Consider the following 18055-nt stretch of genomic DNA (forward strand, 5'->3'; position numbering starts at 1 on the left):
AAATAAATGCACAAGAGCTGTAAGCATAAATTGTCTATATTTACATTTAAATACACATTTAAGTAATATTATAATTAAAATAATGTAACTCAGTGAGAGTCTATAGATTGTATTTTTCCTTAAATAGGGTTAGAACATTACTCAAGTTTGAAAAACACTGGGCTAACAGGTAATTGTGTTGACTGCTAAGTACAATCGTAGATTTTTTTTTTTTTTTTTTTTTCCTGCGGTACGCAGACCTCTCACTGTTGTGGCCTCTCCCGTTGCAGAGCACAGGCTCCGGACGCGCAGGCTCAGCAGCCATGGCTCACGGGCCCAGCCACTCCGCAGCAGGCACGAACCCACGTCCCCTCCATCAGCAGGCGGACTCTCAACCACTGCGCCACCAGGGAAACCCTAATCATAGATCTTTATAAAGTATTATCAGAAACATCATATGTCACTGTGTTTGTATAATGCTGAATACTTCAACCTCTATATAGTCAAAAACTCAGTTTCAGTGGCTTCAAGATAAAGATGGAGATTAAAAACATCATCTAATCTTGCTTCTTCCAAAACTCCACTGAAACTAAACCTAAGAGACATATTTTAAGGCATAAGACTACAAGCTAGGGCTTCCCTGGTGGCGCAGTGGTTGAAAGTCCGCCTGCCGATGCAGGGGACACGGGTTCGTGCCCCGGTCTGGGAAGATCCCACATGCCGCGGAGCGGCTGGGCCCGTGAGCCATGGCCGCTGAGCCTGCGCATCCGGAGCCTGTGTTCCGCAACGGGAGAGGCCACAACAGTGAGAGGCCATCATACGGCAAAAAAAAAAAAAAGACTACAAGATAAAGATGACTATGACGACAACAATTTTGAAGCAAGAAAGTATATGGTCAAGTGGAAACTGACTTTGCAGACCTGAAAAAGACTAATTAAGTCAGCAGTGGAGGGAGGCTGAGAATAAATCTAATTTCCACTGAAATGTCAGCCCCACACCCAGGAAGTGATGGCACCAGGAACCCTAAAAGAGGAGAGTGATGGGGGAGAAAATAAAAAGGATTGGTTGTAGGAAAAAGATCCCTCAGTTCCTCAGCCCTCCCTAAACAGCTGGGCAACTGCCTCTCCCCAACCCCAGCAGAAGATCAGAATGTTTTCTCTGGATCAGGGAAACCAAGCCAAAGGTAAGGGAACTATACTCAACGAAGGGAGGATTAAGTATGCATATTCGAAGCTTATATTTCCAGCCTCTGCTCCCAGTGCAGCTCTCAGAATACAGGCAGTGGGTCTATATTCTCCACATGGGGATATAGATAATGTAAGTACATTCAATGGGGAATCTGAACACCCAAGAAGAATCACTTAAAAGCAGACAATAGAAGTTCCAAAACAAACAGATGACCCACATCACCTACCTACAGAAAAAAATGAAAGTCATCCATGAACTGGGAGTTTCACTCAGCTTTTTATTAGAACACCCTTAATCATGCACTAACAAACAATTTAGAATTATCAGACATCTGAGGATAACCTCTCACATAAATATCGGAATAAAATATATAAATAGATAAAGGCAACTTGAAGTAAACAATGATTAGGATGGCAAGGAAAAAAATTTTTTTATTACTATTAATATCTACAGAAGAGAGTAGAAGCTTCTGAATTAACGAAACAAGAATAGGAAGCTCCAAAAAAAACAGAGTTACAGAGAACAACAACAAAAAAATGTAAACATTGTTCTAAAAATGAAAACTCAATAGGTATATTGGAATAGAATATAGAAGAAATCTTGCAATAAGAAAACAAAAATTAAAAAAACTTGAAAAATAAGAGGGAAAACATAAGCAAATTAAAGGACAAGTCCAGAAGTTCCTCGAAGAGAGACTAGAGAAAACAATTATTTCATCAATGAAATAATTTAAGGTTTCTGAAAATTGCTGGATATATATTTCTAGTGTGAAAGGGCTTACTGAGTGTCCAGCAATGAAAATAGGCCCCCACCAAGATACATCATAGAGATATTTCAGAGCACAGAAGACAGAGAGAAGATCCTACAAGTTTCCAGAGAGAAGGGAGTGGGGGCAAGGTCACATACAAAGTAACAGGAACCAAAATGACTCTGAACTTCTCAACAGCAACACAGGAAGTTAGAAGAAAATGGAGCAATGCATTCCAAATTCCGAAGGGAAATGATTTTTAGCTAATATTAAATGTCTGGCCAGCTTTACAACTAAGTTGTGAGGAGAAAAATCTTTCACTGAAAAACTTTACCTTCATTCCACACACACATACTTTTTCTCAGAGAGTTACTGAAGGATATGTACAACCCAAACAATGGAGTAGATCAAGAAAAAAGAAGACATGCTTTTCAGAATAAATGAGATCCAACACAGGATGAATGCAAAGGAATTCTCATATTTACCCAGAATCATGCACCAAGCATGGGGGCAACCCATCTGGACTCATACAAGCCCAAATGCTCCAGAAGAAGCTTAAGAAAATAAAATTGATATAATACTCAACCTAAAGAAATATACTGAGAAGATATTTAAACATCTGGTAGACAAGTATACCAAGAAATGGTAAGCATGTACCTAGAAAACTAGGTAAATGAGAAAACAACAATTCTTAACTGAGGGAAAACTACAAGTTGTGCAGTAAAGGAAAAGTAATCATAGATGTTTACTAGATGACTCAATACCGAATAGCCTCCAGAGTCATAATAAGGTTAACCCTGAACATTGAGTGAATTAAACTTACAGTATATCTCAGTCAGGAAGATGAACAGCAGAGAAGTGTTTATGACTGGGTTCGGGAAGAGGGGAGGAGACAAGATATTTAAATCTTCATCTTCATGACAGGAAGTCCATAGATAATATCTAAACCTGAAAAAAACAAGAAGGAATATTACAAGTGTGTGACAGAGATTTGGAGGTAATATCAGAAGAGTAGCTTTAAAAGTTCAAAGTAGATGCTTCTGAGAAAGGGGATATGGAGAAAAGCAGTTGGAGACTGACATCTGTCTTTGCAAACTTTGTAGAACTAACTGATTCTTTAAATTATGGACATATTTAACTTTAATAAAAAGAAAATAACAGGCTGACAGAATTCATAAGTATGTGCAGAATAGTATGAAAAGCAATGGTTTATGGTTAGACCAGAGACCCAGATCTAAGTACGGCAGGCAGGCCACAGTATGATTTTTGTGGGCCCTAGGCACTTTTGACTTTGTGGGCCCCTTCCACTATAATATCAATATTTTAAATTATTTTCGATGTAATTTATATACTTTGACTTTTTTCTTTCTTAGACAAAATTTAATAAAATTTCATGAGCTTTTTACAAATATCATGGGCCCTAAGCACTGTGCCTAGTGGTTAAATCCACCCTGCAGAAGAAAGAAAGGAGAAAAATACAGGTTTCTGTTTACTCTGTAGTTAACAATGCTCTCTGTGCTAGGGATCAAAATTTCTAGGTCAGAATGATGGCAAATTAAATAATTTTATAAACAATAAAAACTTTTTTTGCTCTGATCCAAGCACTGTTAGTACAAAACTGTTTTACACAGTATTTTCTCTTGATTTTTCTAAATTTATTTCACAGCAGTAACATCATGTTGAAATGCTTGAACCTAGCTGCTTAATGTAAACCAATATTAAAGTTTTTGGATGTATTTTCAATTTTCCATAGGGTTATTCTCAACTGAATACAATATTAAAAGGCTTTTCTGTCTCCAGTTCTTTCTCAATTATTATAAAGTGAACCTGACATTTGCTGTTACAGTCTTTACACGTCTGTATGAAGATTATATCATACATTGTGATCAGCTTAATCATTCCCATTTCAGTTGTTTAAGTTGAAGAGATCAAGACTTTGTGCCCAAAGATGCAGGTGAAAATTTAAAGAATTTCTTTAAAATTTGTTTGAATAATAGTACCTTGCAAGTGTGCAACTCTATACATTTGTCTCAGTACTTTCTCTTTTCTACTTGGATGTCTTTCTATTGTTTCCATTTCAGCATATCTAAAACTGAACTTCCCTTTAAGGTTATCTCCCTCTCTTGACTTACTCAATCCATTCAATTGGTAACACAATTCTGGTCACTCTAGCTTGAACCTAGGATTCTTGCCTCTCATCCCCATGTTCAATATCTAACTGATTAACAAGCTCTGTTGATTCTTCCTTCGCAATATTTCACATATGTATGGTACCAGATCCCAACCTTACCACTCCTTCTCTTCTCTGTACTTGAACTTTTTTAATGGCCTCCTAATTGGCCTCACTCATCCAGCTCTTTCTCCTTCAGTCTATCCTACGCTTTTCATTACATAGTGCTGTTATAATCATGTTGTTCAAGAGTCTTCAACGGCTCCCAATTGCCTCCTGGATAAAATTGGCCATTTGAGTCTGGTAGCAAACTACTCTTTTGCTATTCTCAGACCTTTTGATTCACTTTTCGTCAAAAAATCTTTTACAGCACACCCCCATACCTTTGGTCCCTCTGTTCTTTCTTCTGGAGTGTCTCCTTGTGACTTCTCCCTTTTTATTAATGTGGCTCAAGTCCATCTTCTCTTTGAAGCTTTTCTTGACTACTCATCCCATAATGATTCGGGTTCTTTGGATCCTAAACTCTTATTGTCAGTACCATTCATTTAAAATGTATCATAATGCCTTTTGGAGTTCCCTGGTGGTCTAGTGGTTAGGATTCAGCACTTTCACTGCCATGGCCTGGGTTCAATTCCTGGTCAGGAGACTGAGATCCCACAATATATGCAGCCAAAAAAAAAAAGCATCACACTGCCTTTTATGTTTAGTTATAGCCTCTTATTTATGCATCTTGTTGCCTAAATAAATTTTAAGCTCCTGAGGACCCAGAGTGTGTCTGATACTAACATGGTATTCGTCACACAGTATGTGTCCATTCAATAATTGATTGATAAAGGAAAAATATTTTTGACTGAGCTTTTCCATTTCCATGTAGATACCTGGCATTATAATATATATATATGAATGTGAATGTACTTAATACCATTGAACTGTACACTTAAAAATGGTTAAGATAAAAATTTTGTTATTTATATTTTATGACAATTAAAATTATTATATATATACTATACCAAAGTCCATGTTTTATATATCTTCAAATTATATCTGACAGTTTTGATGTATTGATACTATCTACTTGGTTTATCAAATACGAATGAGTTGGAAGAAAACACTGGGTTCGAGTCCTTGCTCTATCAGAGAACAACTATATGATGACCTTGGACAAATTGCTTAACATTTTGCACCTCCACTGCCCGTTCTGTAAAATGAGTGGATGGATTCACTGGATGATCTCCAAAGGCCCAGTTGTATGAGTCTGAAACTTCGCGTCTCTGGAGAGCACACATCATCTCCAGCATCATGGGAGAAAGCTCTTATCTGGCTCCCTTCCCAGATTTGCAAACCAAACCGCACTGAGCATAACTATTCCACTTCCAGCCCTGTGGATTCTAAAAACTGTTTGGGAAACTGATAGCAGCTATGAATTTGGAGACCTATGCTTCTGCCCCACCCTGGCTGTGCCTCTTTTTTGGGAATTCCAGCCAGGCTTGCACTCAACTGGCATGCTGTCCCAGTAGCACTCATTGTACCCAGGCCCACTGGGAAGGGATAAACCCCTCCCTTTGGTGGCCTCTCACCAGGCCTCTTGCTCCAGCTCAGGGTGTGGGAGGGGTGGGGAAAGGCACTTCTTCCCTCAACTACAACAGGAAGCGCTCGGGAAACAGGTCTCATTCATTAGTTTAGCAAGATTTCTGGAGTTTATTAACCTCACATTTTAAATTTATTTATTTATTTAGGCTGCGTTGGGTCTTTGTTGCTGCGCGCGGGCTTTCTCTAGTTGTGGCGAGCGGGGGCTACTCTTCATTGTGGTGCGTGGGCTTCTCCCTGCGGTGGCTTCTCTTGTTGCGGAGCACGGGCTCTAGGTACGCAGGCTTCAGTAGTTGTGGCACACGGGCTCTAGAGCACAGGCTCAGTAGTTGTGGCGCACGGGCTTAGTTGCTCTGCAGCATCGGGTATCTTCCCAGACCAGGGCTCAAACCCGTGTCCCCTGCATTGGCAGGCGGATTCTTAATCACTGGGCCACCAGGGAAGCCCTCACCTCACATTTTAAGTGGAGGGACTTTTGTCTGTTTTGCGGTTGCAAAATCCTTTAAAATATATATTTTTTAAAATTTCCCACTTTGGGGGAAAGAATATTGTTCTGATGGTTGTCCTTTGAAAGTAATTATGGAAACTGAGTTGTTTGCTTTTTTTTTTTTTCAAAATAATACTAGGTTTTGTTTGAATTTGCACAAATCTCTACTTCATCTTTTAGCTCAGATTAGCTACAGTAACTACAAATCCGCCAACCAAAAAGGCAGTTATATTAACAGTTTTTTAGAGTGCTGGCACGTTGTAAAATCCCAAAGGTTCAGTTCCTACATGCAAAGCGTGGGGCAAAAGAGGAGGGAGGGGGAATTGTCATCTTAATTGTAGATCAATAGCGCACCCCAGCTTTCCAGGAGTCCTGAACAAAGGGTAAAGCCAAATACTTTAGGTCTGAGACCACTGGACTCTCAAACAATTTTTGTTTGAAAACGAGAGGAGAGTGGGCTTCCCTGGTGGCGCAGTGGTTGAGAGTCCGCCTGCCGATGCAGGGAACACGGGTTCGTGCCCTGGTCCGGGAGGATCCCACATGCCGGCGGAGCGGCTGGGCCCGTGAGCCATGGCCGCTGAGCCTGTGCGTCCAGAGCCTGTGCTCTGCAGCGGGAGAGGCCGCAACAGTGAGAGGCCCGCGTACCGCAAAAAAAAAAAAAAAAAAAAAAAAGAGGAGAGAGAGAGAGAAATTTCTTGCTGTCATTGTCTTAATAAGTATTTAATTAATTAGTGATCTGCTGATTCTCCATGGGATTTAAGGTTATTTATATAAGGATTAAATAAAATTGAAACTAAATGGCCAAGGAAAGCTGGACCAAATTAAAATTATAGATTGGAAAGATAAGATAAGGTCAGGAGCAAGGTTAAGACACAAAACCACATGGATACATTTTTGATTACTTCTTGGTGTTGTGCCACAATTATTGTGAATAACAATGCTTGTTTAATTATCACAAAATGTTAATACCAGGCCATTACTCATGGACCCTTCTCCAAGAGCTATTCCCTTAAGTGGCTCAGTGCAGCTGTGCCAGAGCCCTACATATTTTGCTTATCTCCCTTCAGATAATGGTATGGTCTGTCCAATATTAACTTGAGGGGTCGTTCCATCAACAGAGCCAGGATTCCTGGGGTTAACTTCTTTAAATTCTAGAGTCTCATTGTTCATTTTTCCGTCTTTGTGATTGATTAACTGTCTTGCGCCGGCTGGATGAATAGTGTGGTTTCTCTGTGGCACCTCCTTGGACTTGACCTCCAGACTCTCCAGTGGTTACCTTAAGTAGCCGGGTGTTTGGATTCTGTCAAATAGAGATTCAGTGGTTATATCCATTTTTCCGGTTATGTTGGAAAAGAGGCTTTTCTGTCAGTACTTTTGTTTCTAATACCAGTTGTGTGGTTTTGTGATTACAATGCAGTTTCTTCAGAAACTTTCAATACTATATATTTTTTTCCAAAACTTTCACAACCAACACATTTTAAAAATATTAAAATAATACCGCTTTCTTTTTTTAATCCAGAAAATCTTTCCTAAAAAGGAAACTCAATCCCAGTTTGTTTATCATCTCCTCTGAAAACGAAGCTTTTCTATCTTTAACCGAGATGTTCAGCCTACAGGCTGGGCTGGAGGTGAAAAGGTCACAGAAGAATTATTCCAAAGGAGAGAGTATTAAATGTTTCTGCACTCCACTGGTGAATCAGAAACAGAGAACTAAGGGCTGGATGACAGCTCATACACTAAAGAATTCTAGAGCTAGAAAAGAATGTTGCCCTTAGGCTAATGATTTCAGAGCTATATTTTCTCCCTTTGAAGTTGACCTTGGGTAATAGATGTCAAGAGTAGAGTGTGGTACAGGGGCAAAGCAGAGACTATGGCCCCCAAGTTCTTTTTTAGCCATTTTGCTCCACTGTAAGATCATGTCTCTTGATTGGGGAGGGGCGGGGGGAGGTACGATTGACACACAAAAAAGCTGTACATATGTAATGCACACATTTTTGTGAGTTTGAAATAAAGTGTATACACATGAGACTGTCGCCGTAAACAATGCCAAAACCATAACCATCACCTCTGAGCTTCCTTCCTCCCTCTTTTTTTTTTAAAGAACATTTAACATAAGATCTCCTCTCTTAACAAAGTTTTAAGTACATAGTATATTATTATCACCTATATGCACTATACTGTGCAATAGATCTCTAGGATTTACTCATCTTGTGAAACTGAAACTGTGTATTCTTTGACCAATATCTCCCTGATTCCCCCTCCCCATGTATCCTGATTTTCAGTCTGCAAATGAGGTCATCATAAAGAAGAAAGAACTGAATTCTCTCCTTCTGAGGCTCATTGTAAACATTTCTTGTAACCTCAGAACGCTTAGGTCCTAAAAATATCCATTTAGATTTATTTCACGAAAATTTTAAATAAGGAATTTCACATATTTCTGTCTAAACAGAAGAGGCACTCAGAGCACACCCTGTGGTTACATTCCCCGCTCTGCCACTCACGAGCTGTGACTTCAGGAAAATGTTTTACCTCTCAGTTTCTTCATCTATAAAATAGTGATAATAACACTTACCTCATAAGGGTGTTATGAAGGACTCAATGAGTACAATGCATAAATGCAGTTTAGAAAACATGGTATACAGTAAATGGTAATTACTCTCTAGATTTTAGTCAACAGAGCCTGATATGTAGTCAATAAAATTTTTGTAAGTTTTACTTTGGTTTTATTATGAGAGTGAGCTATGGCCTTATAAAAATTTTATTTCATTTTATTTTCAAACCTTACAAATAGCTGTGATATATATTTTGCAGATTAAAAAATTTGAAACTTTGTGCTATGGACTGAATGTTGTGTCTTCTCAAAGTCCTATGTTGAAGCTTTAACCCCCAATGTGATAGTATTTGAAGGGGGTACTTTTGGGAGATAATTAGGTTTGGATGAAGTCATGAGGGTGGAGCCCCCATGATGGGATTAGTGCCCATATAAGAAGAGGGAAAGACCAGAGCCCTCTCTCTCTGAGCCATGTGAGGGTACAGCAAGAAGATGGCCTTCTGCAAACCAGGAAGAGGCCTCTCAAATTGGCTGGCACCTTGATCTCAGATTTCCCAGTCTTTAGATCTGTGAGAAATAAATGTCTGTTGTTTAAGCCACCCAGCCTATGGTATTTTAGTGCCTATGGTATTTTAGTAAGGTCACTCGAGACCACACAAGCAATGAGTAATTGCACCAGAATTTGAATAAGTGCTTGACACCAAAGCCTTGGCTTTTTCCATAAAACCATGCTGCCCCCAAATGTTACAGGGAAGCTACTTGGGTTTCTTCAGACAGAAAGTTCCTCTGAGCCAGCCTGAATCCAACTGGTCCATTTTGCTATCTGTGTTACCATAAGTAAGTTACTTGACTTCTCTGTGCCTTAGCTTCTTCAGTTGTCAAATGGGGATAATAGTAATACTCTATCTCACAGGGTTGTTGAGATAATTGTATGAAGACCTATGAAGTATTTAGGACAGTGTCTGGCATGCAATAAGTTTTAATATTACTATTACTCTTATTGTTACTACTACTACTACTACTACTTATAACTTTGGGGTCAACTCAGATTAGTCTTTGTGAGATGGGAGGAAAGAGCACCACATATTGTCTTTCAGCACAGACTGTAATACTTTACATAGTACAATACTAGTGTGTTCCTTGTGGAATATTAAATTTGTGGTTTTCTGAAATCATCCCTGAAAAATTTACAACAGAATTTGACTGGTCACCCAGCAGAATTACCAGCAGAGTTTTTAGAAAACAGATTTCAATCCACACTCCCATCCCTAGCCCAACTCCTATCTCCCACCCCCATCCTCATGCCAGACCACTTATCAGAATCTGCAAGGATGGGCCAGAAATACCTACATTTAACAAGTATCCCGAGTGAGTCAGATGTGCAGGCTTCTAATCTAGCCCATTTTAAAACAAGGAAAAAATGAGACCCAGAGAGGTTACGTGATTTTCCCAAGGTTCAGGGCTCTTTCCACCATAAGGTGCTAATATTCACACAGATGTGCTGCCTGATTATTCTAGGTCTATTGCCGGCACAGTTTTTTGTCCTTGTCAGCCAGAAGAATTATAGACTCAATCAAAATGCTGAACTAGTCTCACAGATCCACCCCTGAGCACCAGGGACGTTAGGAAGCTGAGGGCTGGGGGAAGACTTGAGTGGCAGGTACCCAAACTCCTCTCCTCTCCTCTGTGAACTGGGATGTGGGGTGACAAACATGGAGAGAAAGCAACTCACTTAAGCAGGCCTGGACTCTGGGTCTGCATGAATACGATAGGGCTCTGCATGCAAACATGTAATTTATCTTCTATTTGGTTTAGCCCTGGTTGAAAGATAATCCTAGGTTAGCCTTTTTGAAAAGCATCTTATCTCTCTTTTGTATTTTTAACCAGGTGTGACTCTCTTTTTCTGTTGTTTCGGCTGCTGTTGACATTGGGGTTGAATTTGGACCCACTGATCTTTCAGAAGATGCCTAAGTTGTTCATTTACTTACTCTCTGACAAGCTTACCTGTGCTTGTAGAGCCACCAAATGGTTTTCATAGCAAAAATATTTCTGAGCTGTTGACTTGTAAACATAGCCTTAAAGTCAATAAAGTCTTTTCTCTGAGAGCTCCCAGGTATGTCAAGAAATCTAAGACAAAAGAAAACAAAAACTCTCCTTAAGGCTCTCATGAAACCAATTTGTAGATATGGTCTAACAACTCTCTGAACTATTGTTTAAAAACATGGGAACGGGATCTTTTGTTGAGGGTGTTTCTAGGTATCTCCCAGACAGGGATAGCTTATAAAATATGGGGGACAGCTGTAGCCACCAAGAGAAAACTAGGAGAATTGTTATAAATACCTAGTCTTGCTCAGCCAGCAGCTAAGCCGGAAGAATGCCTCTTGTTAGGAAGCATGCTTCTACTTTCCTAAAAAGGAAAAAAAAAAATTAGTCATAGGGGCTTGTTTCTACTTCTTGACACGATATTCCCTATGTGGAATCTTTCCTGTGGGTTGCCAGGAGCAGGGAGTTGGAAGGAATATATGCTCATTTTTAACCTAGTGGTTTTGCCCCCTGAAGCCCAGAGGAAAAAGGAATGTTCCCATAGCAAACATTCTGTACTTCCTTTATAGTTACACTCATTAATCTTATAATTGCTTGTTCAATATCTGTCTTCCAATTAGACTATAAATTCCATGAGAGTGATTATGTTTTTCCTTATTCACTACCATGTATCTGGTATAGAGCCCTGGCATGTAGTTTGATGTTCAATAAATACCTTTTGAATAAAATGCTGAATAAATTACGTTGAAGCCATAGTCTTCAACAGGGATGATTGGAGCCAGTAGATTTAAATTGGAGATGAAACCACTAGGTGAATTTGGAGTTGCTGTAGGTGTACAAGGTGGTGGAGTATATAATGAAATCAATTAGATGAAAAAGTGGGAATTTCTAGTTTTGAAGGCAAAAACAGGGAAGAATCTTGTGATTACATTGAACCTGGTATGATTACGTTGGTAATAATTAAGAATCAAAGAGAAAAATGTCAAATTGCCCATAGGTCTGCCTGTCGTAAAACATCTTTCATATATTATAGAGCACATATTAGTATTTTAGGTTCAGTTGCTTTAACAAAGAGGGGTTGTAGATTTTTCAAAGTACTAGTGTAAAAGTAGTCACATCTGTGACAAACTGTACAATTTCAGCAACACAGCATCTTAAAGCCATCTGGGGTAGTGTAACATCATTGCTGGCTTTATTGTTGATAAATAAAGCTCTTGAAAAATAAATCTCCAAAGTTAAACATATGAAGTGTCTGCAATAGTGTCATAAACACTATCTGCTTTTAAAAATTAAGAGAAAAAGATCATTTCATAGATACAAGCTTCTTTGATGGAATGAATATCTATCTGAAAATATGATGATGAAAGAGTCTAATTGAAAAATGGTTGCGAGCATGTCTCTGTTGAACTTCAGTCCCTTGTAGTGCTGCCTCTACCAAAGGAAACTGAGAGTGACGGGCTCAGAATTGAATAGCAGATCAGGATCAAAACTGGAGAACCAGGAACACACAAAGTGCAAGAGACAAATACTATCAAATATTGACTTTTTTTTTTTTTTTTTTTGCGGTATGCGGGCCTCTCACTGTTGTGGCCTCTCCCGCCGCGGAGCACAGGCTCCGGATGCGCAGGCTCAGCGGCCATGGCTCACGGGCCCAGCCGCTCCGCGGCATGTGGGATCCTCCCAAACCGGGGCACGAACCCACATCCCCTGCACTGGCAGGCGGACTCTCAACCACTGCGCCACCAGGGAAGCCCCTCAAATATTGACTTTTAAGTGAAGGAATTTTGAATAGATTACACTTAGAAAAAACATCATTTGGAATAACGTATGCCCGCAAATTTAAGTATTTGACTTGTTTTTAGAAATCTGCAACTTGGTAGCTTTATTAAGGTATAATTACATACAATTAACTATACATATGTAAAATGTACAATTTGATGAGTTTTGACATATGTTTATATTTGTGAAACCATCACCACAATCAAGAAAATCGATCAATCTCCAGAAGTTTTCTCAGGACCCTTCTCCTCACTCTTGTTCCTTCCCCTAGGGAAATTCATCTCTTTTTTAAAAAATGTTTAAAATTTTTAAAATTATGATAAAAAACATAACATAAAATTACTATCTTATGGATATAACAAAGATTAGAGCAGAAATTAATGAAATTGAGACTAGAAAAAAATAGAAAAAGTCAATAAAGCTAAGGGTTGCTTTTTTTTTAAAGATCAGTAAAATTCAGAAACGCTTAGTTAAAGAAAAAATATAACTAAAGTCAGAAATGATTTCAACCAATGCTACTGAAATAAAAAGGATTATGAAAGAATAGTATGAACAATTGTATGCCAACAAATTGGGTAACCTAGAAGAAATGGAAAAATTCCTAGAAACACACAACCTGCCAAAACTAAATCACGAAGAAAAGGAAAATCTGAACAGACCAATAACCAGTAAGGAGATTGAATCAGTAAACAAAAACCTCCCAACAGATCTCCCAGCTCTCTGATGTTAGGTCTAGAGCATCAGGAAAGACTAAAGATTGTAAGAAAAAAATAGAAGCCATGTTTCAAAAACCTGTATTACAGGTATTTCATCAGTTTAAGATGAGTCTCAAATAGCTAGCAGTTTGGTTCTCAAAAGATCTCTGAATTGTGTTCCCTTACTAGGGCAAGTGGGTCAGGACTGTCATGAGACAGGTGGAAAGGAAAAATCCAGCAACAGTATTTTCTCTAGCAGTAAATGAGATGTGGTGATCAGGGGAAAGTAAGGTATACCAAATGGGCAATGTCAGTCAAGACAACATGGCACAGAATATCTGTATTCTGGCCAGGTCACAGAGACTTGGCATAATAGTATGTGAAAAAAGGGTCTCGAATTTATATGGAAGGGAAAGTAGATGCAAGGAAATGCACAAGTAAAAAATAATTTGAAGAGACAAGCAACAAACACTATAGCCAATAGTATATCAAAAAATCTACAAACAATACATTCTGGAGAGGGTGTGGAGAAAAGGGAACCCTCTTGCACTGTTGGTGGGAATGTAAATTGATACAGCCACTATGGAGAACAGTATGGACGTTCCTTAAAAAACTAAAAATAGAACTACCATATGACCCAGCAATCCCACTACTGGGCATATACCCTGAGAAAACCATAATTCAAAAAGAGTCACATACCAAAATGTTCATTGCAGCTCTGTTTACAATAGCCAGGACATGGAAGCAACCTAAGTGTCCATCAACAGATGAATGGATAAAGAAGATGTGGCACATATATACAATGGGATATTACTCAGCCATAAAAAGAAATGAAATTGAGTTATTTGTAGTGAGGTGGATGGACCTAGAGTGTGTCATACAGAGTGAAGTAAGTCAGAAAGAGAAAAACAAATACTGTATGCTAACACATATATATGGAATCTAAAAAAAAAAAAAAAAAGGTCATGAAGGACCTAGGGGCAAGACTGGAATAAATACGCAGAGCTACTAGAGAATAGACTTGAGGATATGGGAAGGGGGAAGGGTAAGCTGGGACAAAATGAGAGAGTGTCATGGACATATATACACTACCAAACGTAAAATAGATAGCTAGTGGGAAGCAGCCGCATGGCACAGGGAGATCAGCTCGGTGCTTTGTGTCCACCTAGAGGTGTGGGATAGGGAGGGTGGGAGGGAGGGAAACCCAAGAGTGAAGAGATATGGGGACATATGTATATGTATAACTGATTCACTTTGTTATAAAGCAGAAACTAACACACCATTGTAAAGCAATTATACTCCAATAAAGATGTTAAAAAAATTTTTTTAAAAGAGAAGGCATAAAATGGATGATTCTTCTTTGGCCATTGTTTGGTACAGTCTGATTTCCAAATCATGTATATTCTTTATAGTTTCTAATGACAAGGAGATATATACAGAGAGAGATAGATGGATATATCTCTCCTAACAAAGAAAAGCTCAAGACCAGCTGATATTACTGAAGTCTACCAAACATTTAAAGAAGAATTAACTCTTATTCTTCTCAAACTCTTGCATAAAGTTGAGCAGAAGGGAACACATCCAAATTCATTCTATGAGGATAGCATTACCCTGATACCAAAGCCAAATAAAGACACTATAAGAAAACTACAGACTAATATCCCTGATGACTATTAATGCAAAAATCCTCAACAAAATGATAGCAAACTAAATTCGACAGCACATTAAAAGGATTATACATCATGACCAAGCCAAATTTATTTCTGGAAGGCAAGTATGTTTCAACATATGAAAATCAATCAATATAATAGACCAAATTCACAGACTGAAGGACAAAAAGCACATAATCATCTCAACTGATGCAGAAAAAGTATTTGACAAGATCTAACACACTTTAATGTAAAAACACTTAACCAAATAGGAACTGAAGGAAATTACCTTCATAATAAACCACCAACATAATAAAGCCAATATACAAAAAGCCTATAGCTAATACCATACTCAATGGTGAAAGACTGAAAACTTTTCCTCTAAGATCAAGAATAAGATAAGGATGCCCACTTTCACCACTTCTATTCAACATAGTATTGTCAGTACTACCCAGTGCAATCAAGCAAGAAAAAGAAGGAATAAAAGCCATCCAAGTTGGAAGAGAAAAAGTAAAATTATCTGTTTGCAGATGACATGATCTTTTATGTAGAAAACCCTAAAGATTACACATGCACACACACACAAACCTGTTAGAACTAATAAATTCAGCAAAGTTGCAGGATATAAAATCAACTCACCAAAATCAGTTGCATTTCTATATACTAGCAATTACCAATTGGAAAAGGAAATTAAGAAAACAACTGCATTTGCAATAACATCAAAAAGTACTTAGGAATATACTTAAGGAAATGAAATGCAAGTACACTGAAAGCTATAGAACATTGTTGAAAGAAATTTAAAAAGAAACAAATAAATGGAAATACATTTCATGTTTGTGGATTAGAAGACTTAATAATGCTAAAATGTCCATACCACCCAAAGTGATCTACAGATTCAACGCAATCCCTATCAAAATCTCAATGGAAGTTTTTGCAGAAATAGAAAAAAATCATCCTAAAATTCATATGGAATCACAAAGGACCCTGAATAGCCAAAATAATTTTGAAAAATAACAAAGTTGGAGGACTCACACTTACTGCCTTAAAAACATATTATGAAATGGTAATCAAAACAGTATTGATAGGCCAATGAAATAGAATAGGGAGCCTGGAAATAAACCCTTGAGTATGTGCTCAAATGATCTTTGACAAGTGTGACAAGACCACTCAATGGTAAAAGGGCAGTTTCTTCAACAAATAGTACCAGGAAACCTGGATATTCACATACAAATAATGAAGTTGGGCGCTTAATTGGCTCATAATGGAATAAAGACCTAAACATAAGACTTAAAACTGCAAAACTCCTAGGAGAAAATATAGGGGGAAATTTTTCATGCATTAAATTTGGTAATCAGTTCTTGTATATGAAACCAAAAGCACAGGCACAACAAAAAGCAAAAAGTAGACAAATGGGACTACATCAAACTTAAAGACATTTTTAATCAAAAGACATGATCAATAGAGTGAAAAGGCAACTTACGGGATGCAAGAAAATATTTGAAAATCTTATATCTAATAAGGTATTAATATCCTGAATATATAAAGAACTCCTACAATTCAACAACAAAAAAAATCAGTTAACCCAATTTTAAAAATGGACAAAGGACTTGAATAGATATTTCTCCAAAGACAACTGACCAACAAGTATATGAAAAAATGCTCAACATCACTAATCATCAAAGAAATGCAAATCAAAACCACAATGAGATAACCTCATATTCATTGAGAAGGCTACTGTGAAATAAAGAAAGAGAGAAAGAAAGACAAAAAGAAAGAAATGAACAAGTGCTGACAGCGATGTGGAGAAGTTGATGCATTGTTGGTGGGATTTTTAAATGGTGCAAAAGCACCTTGGGAAACAGTTTGGCAGCTCTTCATATTATTTTTGATTGCTGCTTTAATTAATTAATTACCTTAAATTAATTACTAATTTAATTACTCATACAATTTTAATTTAAATAGAACTACTATATAATCCAGAAATCTTACTTCTGGATATATATCCAAAAAAATTGAAAGCATAGTCTAGGAGATGTTTGCACATCCATGTGCATAGCAGCACTATTCACAATAGCCAAAAGGTAGAAGCAACAAAAATGTCCATCAACAGATGAATGGACAAACAAAATGAATATACATATAATGGAATACTATGCCACCTTAAAAAGCAAGGAAATCTTGTCACATGCTACAACATGGATGAATCTTGAGGACATTAGGTTATGTGAAATTATCCTGTCACAAAAGGACAAATGCTGTATGATTTCACTTATATGAGGTATCTAAAGTAGTGAAATTCATAGAGACAGAAAGTAGAATAGTTGTTGCTGAGGGCTGGGGAGAAGGGGCAAAGGGGAGTCATTTAATGGGTATAGATTTTCAGTTCGGCAAGATTAAAAGGTTCTGAAGATGTTTCACAACAATGTAAATATACTTAACACTAATGAACTGTATGCTAAAAAATAGTTAAGATGGTCAATTCATGATTTTTTACTACACACACACACAAATTCTATAAATAAATAAATAAAACTGACATACCAAGTGTTGATAAGAATGTAGAGGAACTGGAACTCTCATACACTGCTAGTGGGAATATCAAATGGTACAACCACGTTGGAAAACACTTTGTCAATTTCATAAAAACTAAGACTATATCTCCTCTTCCACTCTAGGAATTTACCCAAGAGAAATTAAAGCATAAGTCCATACAAAGACTTGTATAAGAATGTTCCTAGTAGCTTTATTTGTAATAGTCAATAGTAACAACCCAAATATATATCAACAGTGAATAAACAAGTTGTGTAAATTCATACAATGACATATTACTCACGAAATAAGTATACTTTGTAGATATCATTTATTGAGTTTTTATTATGTACCAAGAACTGTGTTAAATGCTTTAAACATGAAATCACAACTCTATGAGGTAGAAATAATTAGCCTTATCTTACAGATGATGAAACTGAGTTTGGAAAAGTTGGTAGCACAATATGCCAAAGCCAAAATTTGAACCTAGGTATAGAGTAATGCCAGAGGTGGAATGCATAATCCCTACAGTGTACTTCTTGAACTCAACAGGAGCAATACACTGGTAATCTGACAGCAAACCTCTCAGCTGAAGAGATCCTTAGGGAAAAGGAAGCTCTGGATCTCTGGCTATTCACCAGTGTTTTTAA

The 18055-nt window shown here is 37.7% G+C and overlaps 1 long non-coding RNA gene across 1 annotated transcript in view; it reads right to left on the reverse strand.

Annotated features, from left to right (window-relative positions):
* Positions 1-1197: 1197 nt before the first annotated feature.
* LOC113608289 (uncharacterized) overlaps positions 1198-18055 on the reverse strand; it is a 53264-nt gene continuing 36406 nt past the window's right edge. Inside the window, exons 3-5 of the long non-coding RNA XR_003428295.1 lie at positions 11051-11117; positions 10715-10837; positions 1198-2863 (exon numbers count right to left, since the gene is read on the reverse strand). This is a non-coding gene — a long non-coding RNA (uncharacterized LOC113608289). The remainder of the gene's footprint in view (positions 2864-10714; positions 10838-11050; positions 11118-18055) is intronic.

The sequence above is a fragment of the Aethalodelphis obliquidens genome, unplaced genomic scaffold (genome assembly GCF_003676395.1).
Source record: "Aethalodelphis obliquidens isolate GAN/ISIS:26980383/991018 unplaced genomic scaffold, ASM367639v1 scaffold3, whole genome shotgun sequence".
Taxonomy (NCBI): Eukaryota; Metazoa; Chordata; class Mammalia; order Artiodactyla; family Delphinidae; genus Aethalodelphis; species Aethalodelphis obliquidens.